The sequence below is a fragment of the Phascolarctos cinereus genome, unplaced genomic scaffold, assembly GCF_003287225.1.
Source record: "Phascolarctos cinereus isolate Bilbo 61053 unplaced genomic scaffold, phaCin_HiC Scaffold_4;HRSCAF=312, whole genome shotgun sequence".
Lineage (NCBI taxonomy): Eukaryota > Metazoa > Chordata > Mammalia > Diprotodontia > Phascolarctidae > Phascolarctos > Phascolarctos cinereus.
The window spans coordinates 714,588,690-714,609,179 of record NW_027555847.1 but is presented as its reverse complement, the minus strand read 5'-3'; positions in this window follow the sequence as shown (position 1 = coordinate 714,609,179).

The following is a 20,490-nucleotide window of genomic DNA, read 5'->3' as shown; positions in this document are numbered from 1 at the left end:
TGTATGACAGACACTATGCTAGGTATTAGGGGGAGACAACGTGCACATATGAATGTGTGTGCAAAATGCATTCAGAACACATACAAGGTAACCTGCATAGGGGAGGTTGTGATCAGGGAGGGGGCATTAGATCAATGGCTTCATGAAGAATACAGTGCTTAAGTTTAGTCTTGAAGGAAATCCAAGATTCCAAGACACTGAAGTGAAGAGGTAGAACATTCCAGGCATAGGAGACAGCCAGTGCAAAGGTGCAGAGGTGGGAGATGGAAGATTATGGGAGAAACAATCCCCATAAGCTACAGACCTGCTCATTCTACTGTGGGAAATAATTTTTTCAAAGATAAATGAACACAAAATGTCTACTAAATTCAATCTAATGTTGCTGGCTGACTTATGGGTGGACAGATGGGCTAAAAATTTTTCCTGTTTTGAATGGATTTGGTCTCCTTGCTTTTCTTTAGAGCCTGGCCCTGGCTGACTTTGAAAGCAGTCTAGCTCCCCTTCTTCCCTTTTCACCTTTCCGTGGTGCTATATCCTTGCACAGAGCCCTAGGAAAAGACACTGGAAATAGAGCTGACCTCCAGATCAGCTGGGGAACTGACCTTGACCTGTAAGTAGTAAGATTTAGATTAGACATTTCTGATGCGTATGGCAGTGGGATGCCAAGGGAGGGACTGCTGAGTCTACTCTGGAAGGGGGAAAATAGAAGTAGAAGGGATAGAATCATGTCATCACCAACAACTTCCCATCTCTCCAATGACATACCATTCCATATCTCAGCCAACAGAATTCCAGGTCAATAATAATTATACTGGGGTGGGATGATGGACAAAACAACCTCTCAGCATCATTCTAGCTCTTGGTTTTGATTTTCCATCTTGGGAGCTGCACTGCTGGGCCAGCTGAAGAGCTGTCCTGCCAGGTGTGATGCCCATCTGATAAATTAGCAGAGCATCATTTGTAATGCCTAATATGCTGCCATTAGCACCATAATGAAGAGGAATTCAACCTTCTCTGTGGTAGTTCATTGACTTTTGCAACCTGCTAAGGCCAATGACAGATGTGTCAGGCATCATGGACACAAGGAGAGGGTATTGAAGACAAAACTTCATCTATGACTCCAGAAAGAAAGCCTACTGAGGCAAGAGGAGTTAGGTCAGACACTGGTGCCAAAGCCACGGTCACCACTACAATGAAATCCTATGTCTAAAACTATCAATCTACTAATAAGCACTTGTTAAGCATCTAGTATGTCAGACACTGTGCTAGGCACTGGAATACATAGAAAAAGTAAAATAGTTCTTGACCTCGAGATGCTTACATTCTATCTGGAGAACGAAGATGCACATAGATAAATACAGACAGTTCTCACCATAAGTATGTGGACCATTTCTCAGACCTCTACATAAATGCAAATTTGCCCTTGAATGTGGGGAACAAAGGGCAGGACAGAGGAAAGGAGGCAGGAAAGGGGTCATGCGCTGTAGAGGGATGGGGTTGGACATGGTTTAAAGACAAAGTGGGGGGCTGGGTGCAGAGAAGCAGAACAGGAGAAGGGATACTCTGGGACAGGGCCCACCACATGGGGCAGTGGGTCAGACACAATGGGGCTGGACACAGACATTAAAAAGAGAGTACAGGTGACAATCAGGGCTAGAAACAGACATATGGTGCCCAAGTGTTGATAGATGGAAGACAGACACTGGGGTGGAAGAGTCCCAAGCTAAAGGACAGGAGCAAAGAGAGCACAGTACTTCACAGTAAAGTTTAATATAGGTGGTTTTTTTTTTTTGGAATATGGATTTTTTTCAAAACTATTTATGTAAAGTCAAATTTGTATCATGCTAATTTACATAAAGCAAGAACTGTCTTACTCAAATCTGCCAATGACTCTATGATCTCACCAGTTTGGAGACTCCTTGTCCTCTTCTGTAACTCTTATCCAAGCACTCCCAAATGTTCACCAAGGGTGGCAGGGTCCACCCAGAGCATAATGGAGATACCCTGATCAGCAAATGCTAATGTATATTTAATTAAGTGACAAGCAGCATAATGCAATAGATAGATCAATGGCAGAGGAGCTAGGAAAACCTGATTTCAACTTCCACTTAGGACATATACAGGTTGTGTGACACTGGGAAAGTCACTTAACTTCTTAGTGCTCCAAGTGACTCACTAAAACTAGAAGTTATGGAGAAGGTGTCAACCAGAATTGGTAGATGAATTTCCTCACCTGGGAGTTCCCTATACAAGTGAAATCCCAAGTCCAGTCCCTAACTCTATACAAAGGGATTATTAGGCAAGCAATGGCCCTGCCAGGTATTCTACATCTCAGACAACTGTGTTCTAAGTCCCAGACAATAACCCCGTGTGTTGAGTTCAAGCTGGGAGACATTATAGCTCCTGTGGGTCTGTGTATGTCACCTAGGTCTAGTGAGATCCACCTCGATCCTGGGGAGGACTGGGATGAGCTGAAGGCAAGTTCCCTTTGACTGTTATAATCTTTGACTTATAGTCTTAATGAGTCATTTGGAGTACTCAATCAAATGACCTTGTTACTTTATGTCAGGTCTACCATTACTATAAACGGTGACGATGATGATTACCATAGCGTTCATACTTCATGTTAAGGTTTGTGAAACACTTTACAAATATATCCTTTTAACCTCACAACAAGCCTAGGTGCTATTATTATCCTCATATTACATATGAGTAAGCTGAGGTAGACAGAAACAAGTCACATGTCTGAGGTCAGACTTGAACCCCTAATTCCAAGTCCAGGGCTCTATCCACTGAGCCACTTACCACAACCTGCTAAATATGAGAAAGTCACTTATGCCCTCTTGATGGTGATTTCCTCCTCTCCACAGTCCCTGACCCCTCCACACCATCTTGTTTGATTCTTACCCATATCACTCTATAAATCTTCCATAGTGGACTCACCTAATACACTAGAAGTCATTCTGTGTGGTGTTTTTTTTTAAATTCTATTAGGAATCCCACACCAGCATTCAAGCTGTCTGTATGTTGTTATCTCTCATTCTCTTTACAAGCCTGCCTCACTTCTTTTCTCCATGTCCTCCATTATGTTCTTTCTACCATTGCTTTTGTAGAAGTTGCGATTTGCAATGCTACAGACTACTTCAACCCACCATGTCTTTTTCTCTGCATCCATCTGGATTATCTACATTCACCAGCAAAAGGCACAAAGAGTTTCTCCATCATAATTGAACATTTACTTCTATAATGCCTGGAATTCATACACTTTCTCCTTTGGGCCTCACAGCAGCCATGGCAGGCAGGTACTGAGGATTTGATTATGCCTAGATGACAGATGAGAAAAGGTTAGGATGTTGGGAATATTCAGATCCTAGAATGCCAAAACGGAAAGTCTCTTTTTTTTTTAGAATACTAGAATATAGGATGTCAGAACTTGAATGGACATGTCATCTAGATGAAGTGCCTAATTTTACAGGTGAGGAAACTGAGACCTGAAGAGGTTAAGTAGCTGCACCTAGGATCAGAGATCTGGAAGTGGAAGGGATGTCAGAGGGCATCAGGTCCAACTCCCTCATTTCACAGAGGGGCAAACCGAGGCAAAGCAAGGAGAAATGACTTGTCAACCTGACTTGGATCACAGAGCTGATAAGCAGCAGAACTGGGCTCAAATAATATAATGAATGCAAAAATAATACATAAACTTGAACCACTATTATAACGTTAAGTTCTTAACTTTTTTGTACATCTTGGACCCTTTGGGCCAAGGAGGGCTATGGCCCCCTTACCAGAATTGTATTTTTAAATTATTGAAGGACATCTTAAATTTCAGTTAGAGGTTAGTGAAAATATGTATTTTTTCCAAACCAAGTACTCCCTGAAATGTATCTATGGTCTGAATCCAGGTTAAGTACTCCCACTATCATTGCTTAATGTGGTGTCATAGAGAGAGCATCGGATTTTGAGTCAGAGCACCAGGGTTAAAGCTCCCTAAATGTCTGTCTACTTGTCTCTCTCCTTTCCCTGTGCTCCCTGTCTCCTCTCTTTATCTCTCTTTCCACTTCTCTCATTTTCTCTGTCTCTTTCTGTCTTTGTCTCAACCTGTCTCTGTCTGGCTCTCCCTCCTTCTCTCTCTCTGTCTCTCTCATTCTTTCTCTCTTGCTGTCACTCTCTGGCTCTATTTCTCTCTGTGTATGTCTCTCTGTCTCTGTCTCCCTCTCTCTCTCTTTTTGTCTCTGTCTCTCTCTCTCTCCCTCTCTCTCTGTCTCTTTCTCTGTCTCTGTCTATCTCTCTGTCTCTCTCTGTCTCTCTCTCTCTCTCTCACACACACACACCCCATTGTTTTGTGACCAGGTTTCTTGACTTTTCTCCTCACGATTTTTATTTTCCATCCCCTTCTGTTTTTGTTTCAAGGAGATGCATTTGCATGATGTGTGTGCGCATGTGCTAGTGTATGTGTGTGTGTTTCCTTCACTTTCTCTTTCATGTGCAAAGAATATGATGTGATGGGTAAAATACCAAGAGAAATAAGTCAAATTTTCTGACAGAAATAATCGAGGCTGCCTCCATTTCCAGAGCGCCTTGCAAGCTCCAACAATTAAGACACATGGACAGTTTGAACTTTTTACAAAGAATTAATGACATATGTGAACGTGGGGGATAACAATTGCTAATAATTTATGAAGTCTCCTCTGGATCAAAGAGGGAAATTTGGGGGAAGTGAGGCAAGGGGGTGGGGGTTAGTCTTTGAAAGGTAAACACTTTGAAAAGCCATTCAGAGGATCTGCCCTGTCGATTTAGAATTTACCACATTCCATTAACCAACCTAAAATAACTCCTATGGTAATCACCCTTCAGAGGCAGACGCCCGGTGCCGACAAAGGTATTATTAAGTTAAATTACCCTAAAAGGGTTGGATTGGCAGGAAGGTTCAGTCAATGGCTTGGAAAGTCAGGGCCCTGAAGTGGTACAGGTAAACAGATACTGAAGCTCTCCTGCCCAGTATACTGGCTTTTCAAGGTCCAGCAGCAAGAGAATTTCAATCATATTCTGTAAATATATCATGCAGGAGAAGAATGGCTATGGAATTCCTGGGAAGTCAAGGTGGAGACAGGTATGGAGGACAAGGATACAGGAATCTTGTAGCCTCTTCCCTCCCAGGAGCCTGTTGGAAAACTGACATCTGATAGAAATGAATGAGGTGTGGGCAAGAGGTAACAGGCATATAGAACAAAGGCTGGCACCATGGACAGAAGACATGAGTTTGAATATGTACTTTGCCACTTTCTAACTCTGTGACCTTGAAGAAGTTACTCCACCTTATTCTGTGCCTGTTTCTTCATCTTCCCAATGAGGAGATCTGAATAGATGACCTCTAAGATCACTTCCAGCTCAAAACCTGTGACCCTACGATCCTGCAAGTCGGAAGACCTGTGACCAAGACCTAAAGAGTTAGGATGCAAAGGATGGCCTGTGACAAGTCTGTGTTTCTTCACCTTTAAAATGAGGACAGCATCCTAACCACCACACAAGTATGCTGTGAAGATCAAAGAAGATCAAAATCTCTTTATAGAAAAGAAAACTGAGGCCCAGAAAAATTAAAATGACTTATCCAAGATCACACATTAGAGCCCAAATTCAAGGCTAGATCCTCCCTCTATTTCACATCGAGTATTCTTATCACCTGCATGACCTTTCAGAGGTAATTTCACTTGTCTAGGTGGATCTGAGTCAGTTTCTCCAATTCTAAGTTCTTCAGTCATCCCATTTTTCCATACTTCCCAGCTAAAGAGAAGCAAATCTAGGATTCAATCCCAAAATAAGGAATGTAAAGTGCTTTATAATTGTGAATTTCTATAAAACTGCTTATCTGTCATGGGTTCAAAGATCTTAATCCTAGAAGGAAACTTCAAGGCCATCCAATCTAACTTCTTAATTTTACAGGTGATGAAACTGAGGCCCAGAGATGGGAAGTGACTTGCTCAGAGCCACACAATGAGTGAGTAGCAGGACACTGGAACATGAGTCCTCTAGGGCTCTGTCTAAGCAACTTGCTCATGATTTCACCAGCTAGCAAGGGTTTTTTTTGGAAGATAAAGAGATATTGAGTGGGAGTCATGAGGGAGATTCATTACTGGTGTCAGCGCTTAAGACCGTGCCCAGGTAGAAAGTATTGTTATTTTTTCAAGGTATTTTTGCATCCCTTCATCACATACAATTTTTTCCACATCCCTGTAAGAAAGGTAAGTCAGGCATGATTATTTCTATTTTATAGGGGAGGAAACTGACTCAGAGACATGGAATGTTTTGCTCAAGGTCACATATTGAACTAATAACAGGCTGGGGCTGAAACCCAATCCTCCTAAACCAAGTATTTTTTTTTAATTTCCTACTAAACTGTACACTCCATGAGAACAGGAAACAAATCACCTGCACCTTTTGAACCCTCTGTAGTGCGTAGCCCAGAACTTATCTCCACTCTTTGTGATGCAGTGAAAAGAACCCCCAATTAGATCTGAAAGAGACCCAGGATTGAATCTTGCCTCTGTAGCTATGTATGTCACTATGCACAAGTGAATTCTGAGCCTCAGTTCCCTTATCTATGAAATGGGGATTAAACTCCCAGCTATACTTAGCATGAGGGAGGTGAAGCTCAAATAAGATAATGTATGCAAAGTGCTTTGCAAACCTTAAGACGTGACATAAATGTCAGCTATTATTTTTATTCAAATAAAAATAGTTGTTGACAGGTTGATGGAGCAGGTAGTAGATTTAAGGAACACATTATCCCAAGAGGTGTTACAGGCTGACAATGCAAATAACTTTTTCAAAAGTGGGGAGAAATTCCTTAATGACAGGGTGATTGTGCAAACCACAGTACTCTGTATATAGTAAGTGTTTAATAAATGCTCAAGGCATTTGTCATAAAGATTTTTTTAATTAAGTTGGATTATTATATAATATACACAGCAGTTGTTCCATAGTCTATGAGCGACTAGGGCAGAGCCAAGATGGCAGATTAGAGGCAACCCGTCTTGACTCTTTCAAACATTTATCTCCAAACAACTTTAAAATAAGGCCTCAAATCAAATTTTGGAGTGGCTGAGCCAAAAAGAAAAGGTCAAGGTGAAACATTTTTCTGGCCTAAGAAAGCTTAGGAGGTCAGCAGGAGAAATTTGTGACACTGGAGTGGAAGCATGTTAGGAGCCCACACATGCAGCAACAATTGCTTCCACAGCAGTCACAGCAGCTTTAGGAGGCCTCAGCCCAGAGACAGTAAGGGTATTTGACAACTGGTCAAAAAGAGATGACAGAGGACCCTTTGCTGGCACTGGCTATGGCTGGCACCAAAGCACAACTTTGTTGCCCATATGCAGTTCCAAGCTGCAGTTCCAGGAGGCAGAGGAGTGTTGGTGGTCAGTCATAAGGAAACAGGGGCCCTGGTCACAGTTCCAAAGAAAAGACAGCACTAGTGTTTGCAGCTGAGTAAAGATCAGAGAGCAGACCAGGAAAGCAGTGAGCCATACCTCCCCCAGGACCATACCACCCTAGAAGCACCAAAAACATGCAGACCTCCAGAACCAGCTCTGGAAACAATACAGAAAAGCCTAATGATTGGGAAAGGGTCTCCCCACACCCAGATGAGCAGAGCCCAATTTTAACATAAACTTCATAGTAAAAAAAAATGGGCCAGAGCAATAAGCAAACAAGAAAAAAAATTGATCTAAAAAATCTGCTATAATGGCAAACACTACCAGAACATAAACTCAGAAGACAACAATGTGAAAACAGCTACAAAAAAGCCCCCCAAAAATTCTGATTGTACCGAAGTCCAACAAGAATTCCTAGAACTATTAAAGAAAAAGATGAGTGGTAGAAGAAAAATTGGGAAAAGAAAGGAGAGTGATGCAAGAAAATGATGAAAAAAGAATTAGCAGCTTCTTAAAAGAGGCACAAAAGTACTGAAGAAAAGAATTCCTTATAAAACAGAATTGGCCAAATGGAAAAAGAGGTACAAAAGCTCACTGAAGAAAATAATTCCTTGAGGCAAATGGAATCTAATGACTCCATGAGACATCAAGAAACAACAAAACAAAGTTAAAAGAATAGAAACTAGAAAAAATGTGAAATATCTCATTGGAAAAACCACTGACCTGGAAAATAGATCAAAGAGAAATAATTAAAGATTTATTGAACTACCTGACATCCATGACCAGAGAAATTACCAAGGAAAATTGCCCCAATATCATAGAACCAGAAAGTAAAACAGAAATTGAAATAATCTATCCATCACTTCCTGAAGGAGATCCCAAAATGAAAACTCCCAAGAATAGTATAGCCAAATTCTAGAGCTCCTGAGTCAAAGAGAAAATTTTGCAAGTAGCCATAAAGAAACAATTCAAATATTGTGGACCCAGGATCAGGATCACACAATATTTAGTAGCTTCCACGTTGAAGGAGCAGAGGGCTTATGATTTGATATTCTAAAAAGCAAAAGAACTGGGATTACAACCAAGAATAACCTATCCAGAAAAACTGAGTGTAATCCTTCAAGGATAAAAGTAGATGCTTCATGAAATAGTGTACTTTCAAGCATACCTAGTAGAATTACCAGAGCTGAATAGAAAATCTGACATTCAAACTCAAGACTCAAGAGAAGCATAAAAAAAGTAAGCATGAAAGAGAAATCAAAGGAGACTCAATAATGTTACAGTATTTACATTCGTATGTGAGAAGATGATACCTATAACTCCTAAGAACTTTATTGTTATTGGGGCAGTTAAAAAGAGTTTAATAGAGAGAAGGCATGGATGTGAATTCATTATGCTTGAATGATCTCCCAAAAAAAAATAAATGAAATGTTGAGAAAGAGGAATTCACCAGGAAAAGGGAAAAGGTGGAAGTAGAATAGGGAAATTTTCTTCACATAAAAGATGTGCACAAGAAAAAGCTTTTACAGTGGAAGGGGAAATAGGGGAGGGGTTGGTGGGCAATGCTTGAACTTCACTTTCATCAGAATTGGTTCAAAGAGGGGGAATATATATATAAAACATTATTTTTGAAGAGGGACTGTTTAAAAGAGCTCTGTTTTTATCAGAAACAGAATAAAATGGGATGGATGGAAATACAAATTAATAATTATAACTATGAATGAGAATGGGATGTAATCACCCATAAAATGGAGTGGATAGCAGAATGGATTAGAAACCAGAATCCAACAATGTGTTGTTTACAAGAAACACACTTGAAACAGAAAATACACACACACACACACACACACACACACACACACACGCACACAGAGTTAAAATAAAGCACTGGAGCAGAATCTAATATGTTTCAGCTGAACTAAAAAAGAAAAATGGCAGAGGTAGGAATCACAATCCCAGACAAAGCAAAGGCAAAAATAGCTCCAATTAAAAGGGATAATCATGGAAACTACATTTTGCTAAAAAACAAAAAGTACCATAAACAATGAAATAATATCCAAAAAGTCTATAACAAGTTGTTCCTCAGATAAATACCTAACTTCTCAAATATATAGAGTATAGAACTGGGACAAATTTAGAAAAAGAGCCATTCTCCAATTGATAAATGGTCAAAGAATATGAATAGGCAATTTTAAGAAGAAACAAAAGCCATCTATTCTCATATGAAAAAGTGTTCTAAATCACTATTGATTAGAGAAAAACAAATTAAACTAACTCTGAGGTACCACTTCACATCTAGTAGAAATGACAAATGCTGAAGGGGATGAGGGGAAAATAGGTACACTAATGAATAGTTGGTGGAGTAGAGAACTAGTCCAACCATTTTGGAGAACAATTTGGAACTATACCCAAAGGGCTATAAAACTGTGCATATCCTTTGGCCCAGCAAGGCCAATACTAGGTCTCTACCTCAAAGAGATCAAAGAAAAAGGAAAAGGAACTACATGTACAAAAATATTTAAAGCAGCTCTTTTTGTAGTGGTAAAGAATTGGAAATTGAGAGGGTGCTCATCAATTGGGGAATGGCTGAGTAAGTCATGACATATGATTGTGATGGAGTACTATTGTGCTGTGGGAAATGACAAGGGGGGTGGTTTCAGAAAAAATCTATATGAACTGGGACATCATCGTGCATAGTAACAGCAATGTTATAATGATGATCAACTATGAAAGACTTAGCTACTCTTATTAATACAATGATCTAAGACAATTCCAAAAGACTCATGATTTTTAAAATGCTATCCACCTCCAGGGAAAGACCTAATGGACCCTGGGTGCAAATTGAAGTATAGTTTTTCACTTTTATTTTTTTTCTTGCTCTTTTTGAAATATAGCTAATGTAGAAATATGTTTTGCATTATTTCACATGTGTAATTTATTGCTTGTCTTCTCAGTGGGTGGCTGAGAGATGGAAAGAAGGGAGAGAATTTGGAACTCAAGTTCAAAAAGAAAAGAATGTTAAAAATAAATAAATATTTAAAATAGGTCTATGAGTGAGTAGTGAATGAATAAATGCATGAAAAAGCATGGATTAAGTACTTAGTATTTGCCAGGCATTTGTGCTAGATGCTGAAGATAAATATGAGACAGTCATTGACCTCAGGGAGATTATATTCTAATAGCAGAAGAAACTATGTATAAAGATGTGGTAATACTGTGCCCAAAGTAAGAGGTGGAATGAGTGGGTAGGTGGAAGGAGGGATGGATGGTTGGATTAATACATACATGAACAAGTTGGTTGGAGAAACCAGTACCATTCCAGAAGTATCCTCACCTCCTTAAAGATAATAATGCCAAAGAAAATAAGAAAACCCTCCCAACAATTAAGCCCAACCAATGTTACTTGTCCTACTTTCTGTAAAGTTAGGGAGAAGAAGGAGATGGATCTATCGGTATATCTACTAGGAAGAAAGGGAGCTGAGAGAGAGAGAGATAACAGTATGCTGAAGGTCACACAGCAGATGCGATTAGGAAGCTGAACTAGAACTGTGATGCTTTAACAGATCATCCACCTAAATATTTTATCATTTCAGGGACCTGTTTTTTTTTTCCTTTAACCCAATCATCATGTATTTATTGAACTTCCAGCATGATGAGCTTTAGGATGGTCACCTGGAGGGAAGTTACAAAATATAGAATGGCTCCTCATACCTGGATGGATTTGAATAAGTCTTGAGGGAATAAAATCTATCCATCACCAAGCATTTATTAAGCACTTACTTTGTGCCTGCCACTGTAGTAGGTAATGGCGATTCAAAAAAATGAAGAAACAGTCACTGACCTCAAGGAGTTTAAATTTTCTCAGGAGAGACAGCATGCATTTCAATAATTATATAACTATGCACAAACTAAATAGAAGGGAAAATATTGGGGTGGGAAGGACACCAGCAGCTAAGGAGAAAATTGGGGAAGGTTTCATGTAGGTATGACTTTATTAGTCTTTTGAATGAATCAAGGGATTCCAAAAAGAAAAGGTAAGATGTTCTCCTTGCCTTCCAATCAAGGCAAAGGCCCAGAAATTGGAGAATGAAATGTTACTTACAGCTGGATTCTACTCTGCTGTTCACAAAATCACAGATTCCTTGACCTGGAAGGGACCATAAAGACTTATCTATTCCAAGCTGAATTTGAATTAGAATCTACTCTGTGACATCCTTGGCAAATGGACATCCAACTTTTGCTTGAAGACCTCCAAAGAAAAAGAACCTGCCATACCTGGAGGGAGTTCATTCCATATTGGGAAAAGAAAATGCTTCTGTAACATCTAAATTTGTCTCTGCACAACTCTTATCTATTATACCTGTTTCTTCCCTTTTATATTAAATAGAACAAATCTAATCCCTTATCATCACAACATCTTTTCAAATGTTTAACATAGATACCATGTTATACCATGCCACTACACCTTGCTGAAGTCTTCCTTTCTCTAGCTAAAATATGCCCAATTCCTTCAACCAATCTTCATATATAATGAACACAAATTTCTTCACCAGCCTAATTGCCCCTGCCTAGATGTCCTCTATCTTATTGTTGTCCTTGCAAAAAATGTGCCCTGAACTGTAGAAAATACGTAAGATGGGGCCTGACTATGGAAGAGCACAGAAAGATTTTAAGCTCCTTATTATTGGAAGCTTTACCTCTTTTACTAAAAATCCAGATTGCCTTTGCATTTCTGGTATCCATATTACACTATTGATTCATATTAACTTTGTTGTCTGCCAAATTACTATTTCACCATGTCTTTCCATTGTGTACTTGTAAAGTTGATTTTTTGGACCTAAGTGTCAGACTTTACATTTATCTCTATTCATTTCATATTATCATATTTAGTCCAGTGTTCTAATTTATCAAGACATTTTTGCATCCTGTTATTGTCATCCAGTATGTTACCTATCTATCTGAGTTTTTTGTAATCTAAAATTTGAGTTGGGGTTCTATCTCTAACCATACCCAGACCATTGATAAAATCATTAAATAATAAGTCAAGCATAGATCTCTGCAGTATTCCGCTAGAAAACTTCCAAACTATTAACACCTATTCTTTGAATCTATCTGCTCAACTAGTTCTAAATCTCCCTTATCATGTAGCTCATACCTCTCTTTTTTCAGAAGAATAGCAAAAGAGATTTTGTCAAATGCTTTGTTAAAATCTAAGAAAAATCAATCTCCAGAATTGCCCTGATTTACCACTTTCTTTGTTCAAAAAAAAAGAAAATAGGGTTTGTGAAACTAACTTACCATGTGACTTAAGGCCAGTTCCTTCCCTTCTCTCTGCCTTAGTTTCCCTATCTGCAAACTGAGAAGTAGAATATTGTAGAGAATATAATGAAATGAGAGTTATATGACTTGCTTTCTCATATTGATTCCCCAATTAACTTACTACACATCCTATTTAGACCTCACTCTCCTTCTCTATGAAATGCAACCCATCTAGGTGGATTAGATGGATCCTGAAAGTTCCTTTGAGCTCTAAAGCTCTGGGTTCTAAGGTTATTTACTTTTTTCCAGATATGACATTTTAGACTCAAAGGCTATCCTGACATTCTATGTTCTAAATTTTCTTCTAGTTCTAATGTACAATCTTCTAAGGTCCCTTCTGTCTCTAAAGTTCATTAATGATAATAACAGACCTGTATAAATTTCTTGACATGTATTAGCTTATTTGATTCTTATTAAAATCCCATGAGTTACACACTACACAGAATATTGTCTTTAGAAGAAAAAGGTTCAGAGAAGGAGTCTTCAGAATTCAGTGGAACTAAGTCTGTATCTCAAAGCGGTCAAAGAAAAAGAGAAAGGACCTCTGTGTATAGAAATATTTATAACAGCTCTTTTGTGGGTGACAAAATTGGAAATTTAGGAAATACCCATCCATTGAGGAATGGCTTAACAATCTGCGACACATGGTTGTGATAGAATACCATTGTGCTATAAGATAGGAGAAGTAGGATAGTTTCAGAAAAATTTGGGAAGATTTACATGAACCTATGCAAAGTGAAGTGAGCAGAACCAGGAGAACACTGTACATAGTAACAGCAACATTATAGTGATAATCAACTGTGAAAAACAGTTGCTCTGATCAAGACAATGATCCAAGACAGTTCCGAAGGACTCACAGTGAAAATGCTAACCACCTCCAGAGACAGAAATAATAGACTAGAGCACAGACTGATGCAGATTTTTTTCACTTACTTTATTTTTCTTGCTTTTTTTGCAATATGGCTAATAGTACAGACATATTTTTATACGATTTCACATGTATAAGTGACATATTTCTTGCCTTCTCAATGAGTGGGGGAGGAGATAGAGAGAGGGAGAGAATTTGTAGCTCAAAATTTTTAAGAATGACTGATGAAGTATATTTTAAAATGACAGTTGAAGTATATAAAGTGCAGTGAAAAGAACACTGAATTTGGAATCAGAAGACCTTAGCTCAAACCCCAGCCCTGTTGTTAATTACTATTCCCAAGCACAACCTTGGGCAAGTCATTCAGCATCTATGAGCCTCAGTATTTTTAATCTACAAAGTGAGGGGGTTGGACAAGATGGTTTCTGAGATGCCTTTTACCTCTATGACCCTAATATCCCATGAACCTATTTGTATGACCTTGGACAAGTCACTGATTCTCACTGCGCCTGAATTTCCTCATCTGAAAAGGTTAGAATAGATGGTCTCTGAGGCCCCTTATAAAGGTTCTATATCTATGATCCTAAGTTATTTCACCTCTTTGAGCCTCAGTTTTCCTCACCTTTAAAATAAAGGTGTTGAACTAGATGACCTCTGAGGACACTTCCATCTCTAAATATATAATATCATGTCTTGTCCAGATGCCAGAGGCAGGATTTGAACTTGTATCTCTCCTGACCTCTGGTACAACATTCCTTACATTATGCTGACCATAATCCCATATGGGAATGGGGAAATGGGATAAGCAATACCTGTTGACATCATTTTTCTGGAATGAGTGATGGTTTTCTCATCATGAAATTGCATTTACCTCTGGGGTGGGGCCACAGGGGCTGTTCTATTTAAGGTCTGCTACCCTTTGGCTTCCCTGGGGAGGTTTTCTAGCTTAGTCTGCTAATCAGATCCCTGACCTTCATAAGACACTTCCCACCCATCACTCCAACAACAATAGCAGCAGTCTTATGGAATCTGGAGCGGCTGGAGAAGTGATTAAGCCTACATAGCAGCCTCCTCTAGCTAGAGGGATCAGTTGCACCTCATGACATTGACATCTGTGCCCTTTCACATCTGGAATATGTGGAACACTGTTCTCAGGTTATCTGGTAGGATGTAGAAAATGACAAGTCTGTCAGCTAGAAAGACAAGGCAGGTGGGAAAGAATGAGACACATCAGGGGGGCTGAAAATGTCCAGTCTGCCTTCTATGCTCCCACCTCCACCAATGTGCATCTCACTCCCATATGAAGCATGGGAAGAAAGAGACATAGAGCCTAGACACAGGGAAAATGATAAAGTTAGAAAGTCTCATGTTCCCCATTCCCAACTCACCTGCCCTCCCAAACACACATACACACACACACATCAATTACCTACATTTCCCCAAAGGGTGCCCAGGTCTCTGTAGATCTCTTTTCTGCTGGGCAGCAAACCGAGCCAGTGATTTTGTTCAGACTGGAAGCAGACCAGAGAGTCAAACTGGAAATCAAGAGAGCCCGTTTCTCATTCCAGGTCTTCTATTCACTAACAAACCAATCAATTTGGGTAAAGCACTTCTGCTCTCTGCAATCTGATTTCCTGTAACATAAAGCAAGGAGCTTAGCTAAATTGGTAAGGGCTGGCACTTTAAGTCACAAAATATCTCATAAGGCAGATGGGAATAGACTGAGATCTATGAGCTCCAAAGCCATGGCTCTGATTGTTACTCCAATACAATGCCACTCTGAGCCTGTGTCCTAAGGATACTCCCAGGTCTGACACTCTCTATTCTTTTTGTTGTTGTTGTTGTTGTTGTTGGGCAATGGGGGATAAGTGGCTTGCCCAGGGTCACACAGCTAGCAAGTGTTATGTGTCTGAGGCCAGATTTGAACTCAGGTTATCCTGAATCCAGGGCCAGTGCTCTATCCACTGTGCCACCTAGCTGCCCCCGACATTCTCTATTCTAAGATCCCTCTCAGGGTCTGAGATTCTCTGTTCTAAGTTCCCTCCCAGGTCTGACATTTAATGTTCTAAAGCCTCTCCCAGCCCTGACATTCTGTATTCAATGTTCTAAGGTCCCTCTCAGCACTATTATTCAGTCTTTTAAAATCCTTCCTGATTCTGACATTCTATATTCATTGTATCATAGATATAGAGAGGAAAGGTACCCTAAAAACTATCTATTTAAATCCTTCATTTGAGAGATTGGAAGTTGTTAATTGTCAAAAGCCATGTAGGTCCCTCCCGGTTCTGACATTCTATGATATAAGATCCCTTCCAGCTCTGGTGTTCAATGTTATAAGGCATCTTCCAGAACTAACATGTTAAGGGCCCTCCCAGCTCTGACATTCCATGTTCTCTGTTCTAAGGACCCTTACCACATTCAGAACCACAGAATTGGAGATTTAGAATGGATCTCATTGTCCATCTTATCTGAGCCTTATCTAAAAGGAATCTCCCAACTACGACATCCCTGGCAAGTGGACATCCAGCCTGTGTTTGAAAAACCTCCAAGGAAGAGAAAACTGTCATGTCTCATGTCATTCCATTCCATTTTTAGGCAATTCTAGTTGTTAGGAAAATATGTCTTAATATCAAGCCTAAATTTTCCTCTTTGCAACTTTGACTGATGGCTTCTACTCCCCCTCCCCTTGCCTCTGGAGCCAAAAAGAATAAGATTTGAAATTCTACATTCTATTTTCTAAGGTCATTTCCAGTTCTGACAAATCTGCATATAATGATGACTGCTTATTTCCTCCACTGTTTCTCTTTATTTTCCTGGAATTTGGTAAACAGTAGCTTCCTATCCCTAGCCATGACCCTTTGCCTTAATGAATCAAGAAACAGCCTTAGTGATTTTTAATAACCTAACTCATTTACTCTAGAGTAGCTTGTGAGCTTGAGAGATGAGTAGAGGAAAATTTGGAAATGTCAAATCATAGGCAAAAGTCAAGTCAACAAATATTTATTAAGAACCTACTATAGGCATGGTGAACTTCTTGGCTGGAGCCAAGATGGCAGAATAGGGAAACACTCAGCCAAGCTCTTCCAATGTTCTCCGCTGAATAAGAGAGCCAACAATAGGACAGAGTCAGATATTCTTCCAGCTCAAGACAACATAGCATATTAGAAGAAGAGATCTGTCACAGAGGGATAAAGGTTAGCCTGGAGCCCAAGTGGATGAAACACACTAGTAGTGGAACTAAGTGGTAGTGACAAAAGCAGCAGCAGCTTTGGGAATTCACAAGCCAAAGATGGTAAAGAAACCTGGCAACTGGTCAGAAAGAGATTTGTATGGGGGCATTCATAAAGGACTACCTCTTCTGGTGTGAGGGCTTCCCAACCCCTTTTCAGTGATGCTCATCCACCTTTGGTGATCCCCCAACTCTCACCTGTGGTTCTTCAGAGCCTGTGGCCATACACCAATAAAACCATCTCAGCATATGGGCTAAACCAGGTTGAGTGCAAGGGACAGACCTCAAATCCAACAGTGAGTTAGGAGGATATCTACCCCAAGAATGTGAAGATTTCCCTCTGTGGAATGAGTGGGTGAGAACATTTTTTTCCAACAGCCATGATGGCAACATGAAGGCACTGTGGACTGCTGAGAGACTGGTCAAACATCAAAGATGCCAAAGTTCATCCTGCATCCTGGGCCATTCCTGGTCATTCTGGCTTTTGTCATGCCACGGGACTTTGACTCAGGAAGACAGAGTGACTCTGATGACTTTGCACAGCTCTGCCTCACTTAAATCCAATTCATGAGCAAGTCAAGACATCACATATAATATCTATCATTGGTGCTTTTCAAAAACAAAGGATAAAAACCACAGAAAGAGATTACTGGGTACCCTTGTGCTAGCCCTGGATGCATGACCAAATGCAGTTTGGCAACTCCATTGCTTATAGCCATTTGTGGGTCATAGTTCAAGGGCAGAGAAGAGCACTTTTGGTCAAGAGGGAGCGGAGGCCATGAGAGGCAGTATCACTTCTGGCCACAATGGATCAGGAATGCTGAGGAACCATATCTTTTTTGGTTCCAAGGGAGGAGAGGCCCTGAGTAGTATTATCAACTGCAATCCCAAGAGATCAGAGGTCCTTCTCTGTAAGGACCAGAGTGCAGACCAAGAGAACAGTGAACACACCTCTCCCCACCACCAGGGAAGCACTGAAAACTTCCAAACCCCCAGAACTAGATCAGAAAACAAGATTATGAAAAAGCCTGACATCTCAGATGGTGACCTTCCACTCCTATACAGGGAACAGAGCCCAACATTAACATAAAGTTCCAAATTAAGATATGGGGTGTAAAAATGAGTAAACAACAACCAAAAAAAATAATCTGACCATTAAAAAACTGCTATGGTAACAAGGAAGACCAAGTCATAAACGCAGAAGAGGACAATAAAGTCAAAAAAGCTACAAGCAAAGCTTCAAAGACAAATGTGAATTGGACACAAGCCCAACAGGAATTCTTGAAAGAGCTAAAAAATGATTTTCAAAATCAAATAAGAATGGTAGAGGAAAAATTGGGTAAAGAAATGAAAGCAAAAGAAGGGATTTTTTAAAAAATTAACAGCTTGGTAAAAGAGGCATAAAAATGCTGAAGAAAATAACATCTTAAAAAATAGAATTGGCCAAATGGAAAAAGAGTTAAAAAAAAAAGCTCACTGAAGAAAACAATTCCTTAAAAATTAGAATTGGTCAAGTGGAAGCTAATGACTTCATGAGACATCAAGACACAATAGATCAAAGCCAAAATAGTGAAAAAAAGAAGAAGAAAATGTGAAATATCTTATTGGAGAAACAACTGACCTGGAAAATAGATTAAGGAGAGACAATTTAAGAATTATTGGGTTATCTGAAAGCCATAATCAAAGGAAGAGCCTAGGCATTATATTTCAAGAAATTATCAAGGGAAAATACCCCCAACATCCTAGAACCATAGGGTGAAATAGAAACTGAAAGAATCCATTGATCACCACCCAAAAGACATCCAAAAATATAAATTCCCATGAATATTATAACCAAATTCCAGAGCTCCCAAGTCAAAGAAAAAACACTTCAAGCAGCAAGAAAAAAAACATTCAAATATCACAGATCCACAGTCAGGTTTACAAAGATTTAGCAACTACCACATTAAATGGGCAGAGGGTTTAGAATTTGATATTCTAGAAAGCAAAAGAAATGGAATTACAACCAAGAATAACCTACCCAGCAAAACTGAGTATAATCCTTCAAGGGAAAAAATAGATATTTAATAAAATAGTGGACTTTCAGGAATTCTTGTTGAAAAGACTAGAGCTGACTAGAAAATTTTACTGTCAAATAAAAGACTCAAGAGAAAAATAAAAAGGTAAACATGAAAGAGAAATCATAAGGGACTCAATAAGATTAAACTGCTTGCCTTTTTATATGTATCTTCTAAAATCTTTAACATTATTAAGGCAGTTAGATGGATTCCACATAGAAAGAGGATGTGGGAGTGAGCCAATTATATTGGAATGATGTAAAAAATGGATAGACAAGAAAGAGGGAAGCACTTGGAGAAGGTAGAAAGGAGAAAATAAATAAGAAAAATTATCTCACACAAAACAGGCACACAAGGAAGCACTTTTAGAGTAAAGGGTAAAATGGGGAGGGGCAACTCTTGAACCTCACTTGCATCTAAATTGCTTAAAAAACGGAAAATATATATACGTACTCAATTGGTAATAGAAATCTATCTTACTCATAGGAGGGGAAGGAGATAAGAGAAAGGGAAGGGTGATAAAAGGGAAAGCAGATAAAAGAAGGCAGTGGACAGAAGCAAGACAGTCATTAGAGAAAGGACAGAATAAAAAGAAAGAAAGATAACAGAAGAAAATAGGATAGCAGGGAATGCACAACTAGTAATCATAACTATGAATGTGAATGGGGTAAACTCAATCATAAAATGGAAGCAAATAGTAGAGTGGATTAGAACCAGAATCCAAGAATATATTGTTTACAAGAAATTCACTTGGAACAGACAGACACACACACCATTAAAATAAGGGGCTGGAGAAGAATCTATTATGCTTTAGCTGAATCAAAAAAGGCAGGGGTAGCAATCATGATATCAGAAAAGCAAAAGCAAAAATAGACTTAATTAAAAGGGATAAGCAAGGAAACCACATCTTGGTAAAAGGAATCATAGACAATGAATTAATATCATACTAAACATATGCACCAAATGACATAGCATCCAAATTCTTAAAGGAAAGTTAAATGAATTATAGAATGAAATAGACAGTAAAACTATACTAGAGAAGAATCTTAACTTTTTCCTCTCAGAGCCAGATAAATCTGGCCATAAAATAAATAAGAAAAGTCAAGGAGATGAATAGAAACTTAGAAAAGTTGGATATGATAGACCTCTGGAGAAAAACAAACAGAAAAGAAAGAGATATACCTTTTTCTCAGTTGTACATGGCACGTTCACAAAAAAAAAAAAAAATGACATGCATCAGGGCATAAAAACCTCACAACCAAATGCAGAAAAGTAGAAATATTAAATGTATCCTTTTAAGACCATAATACAGTAAAAATGGTATTCAATAAAGGGCCATGGAAACAGATTAAAAATTAATTGGAAAATAAATAATCTAATGCTAAAGATTGAGTGGGTCAAAGAACAAATCATAGAAACAATAAATAATTCCATTAAAGAGAATGACAACAATAAGACAACATTCCAAAATTTGTGGGATGCAGACAAAGCAGTACATAGTGGGAAATTTTATATCTCTAAATGCATATATCAACAAAAGACAGAAAGAGCAGATCGGTGAATTAGGCATGCAACTGGAAAAAAAAAACA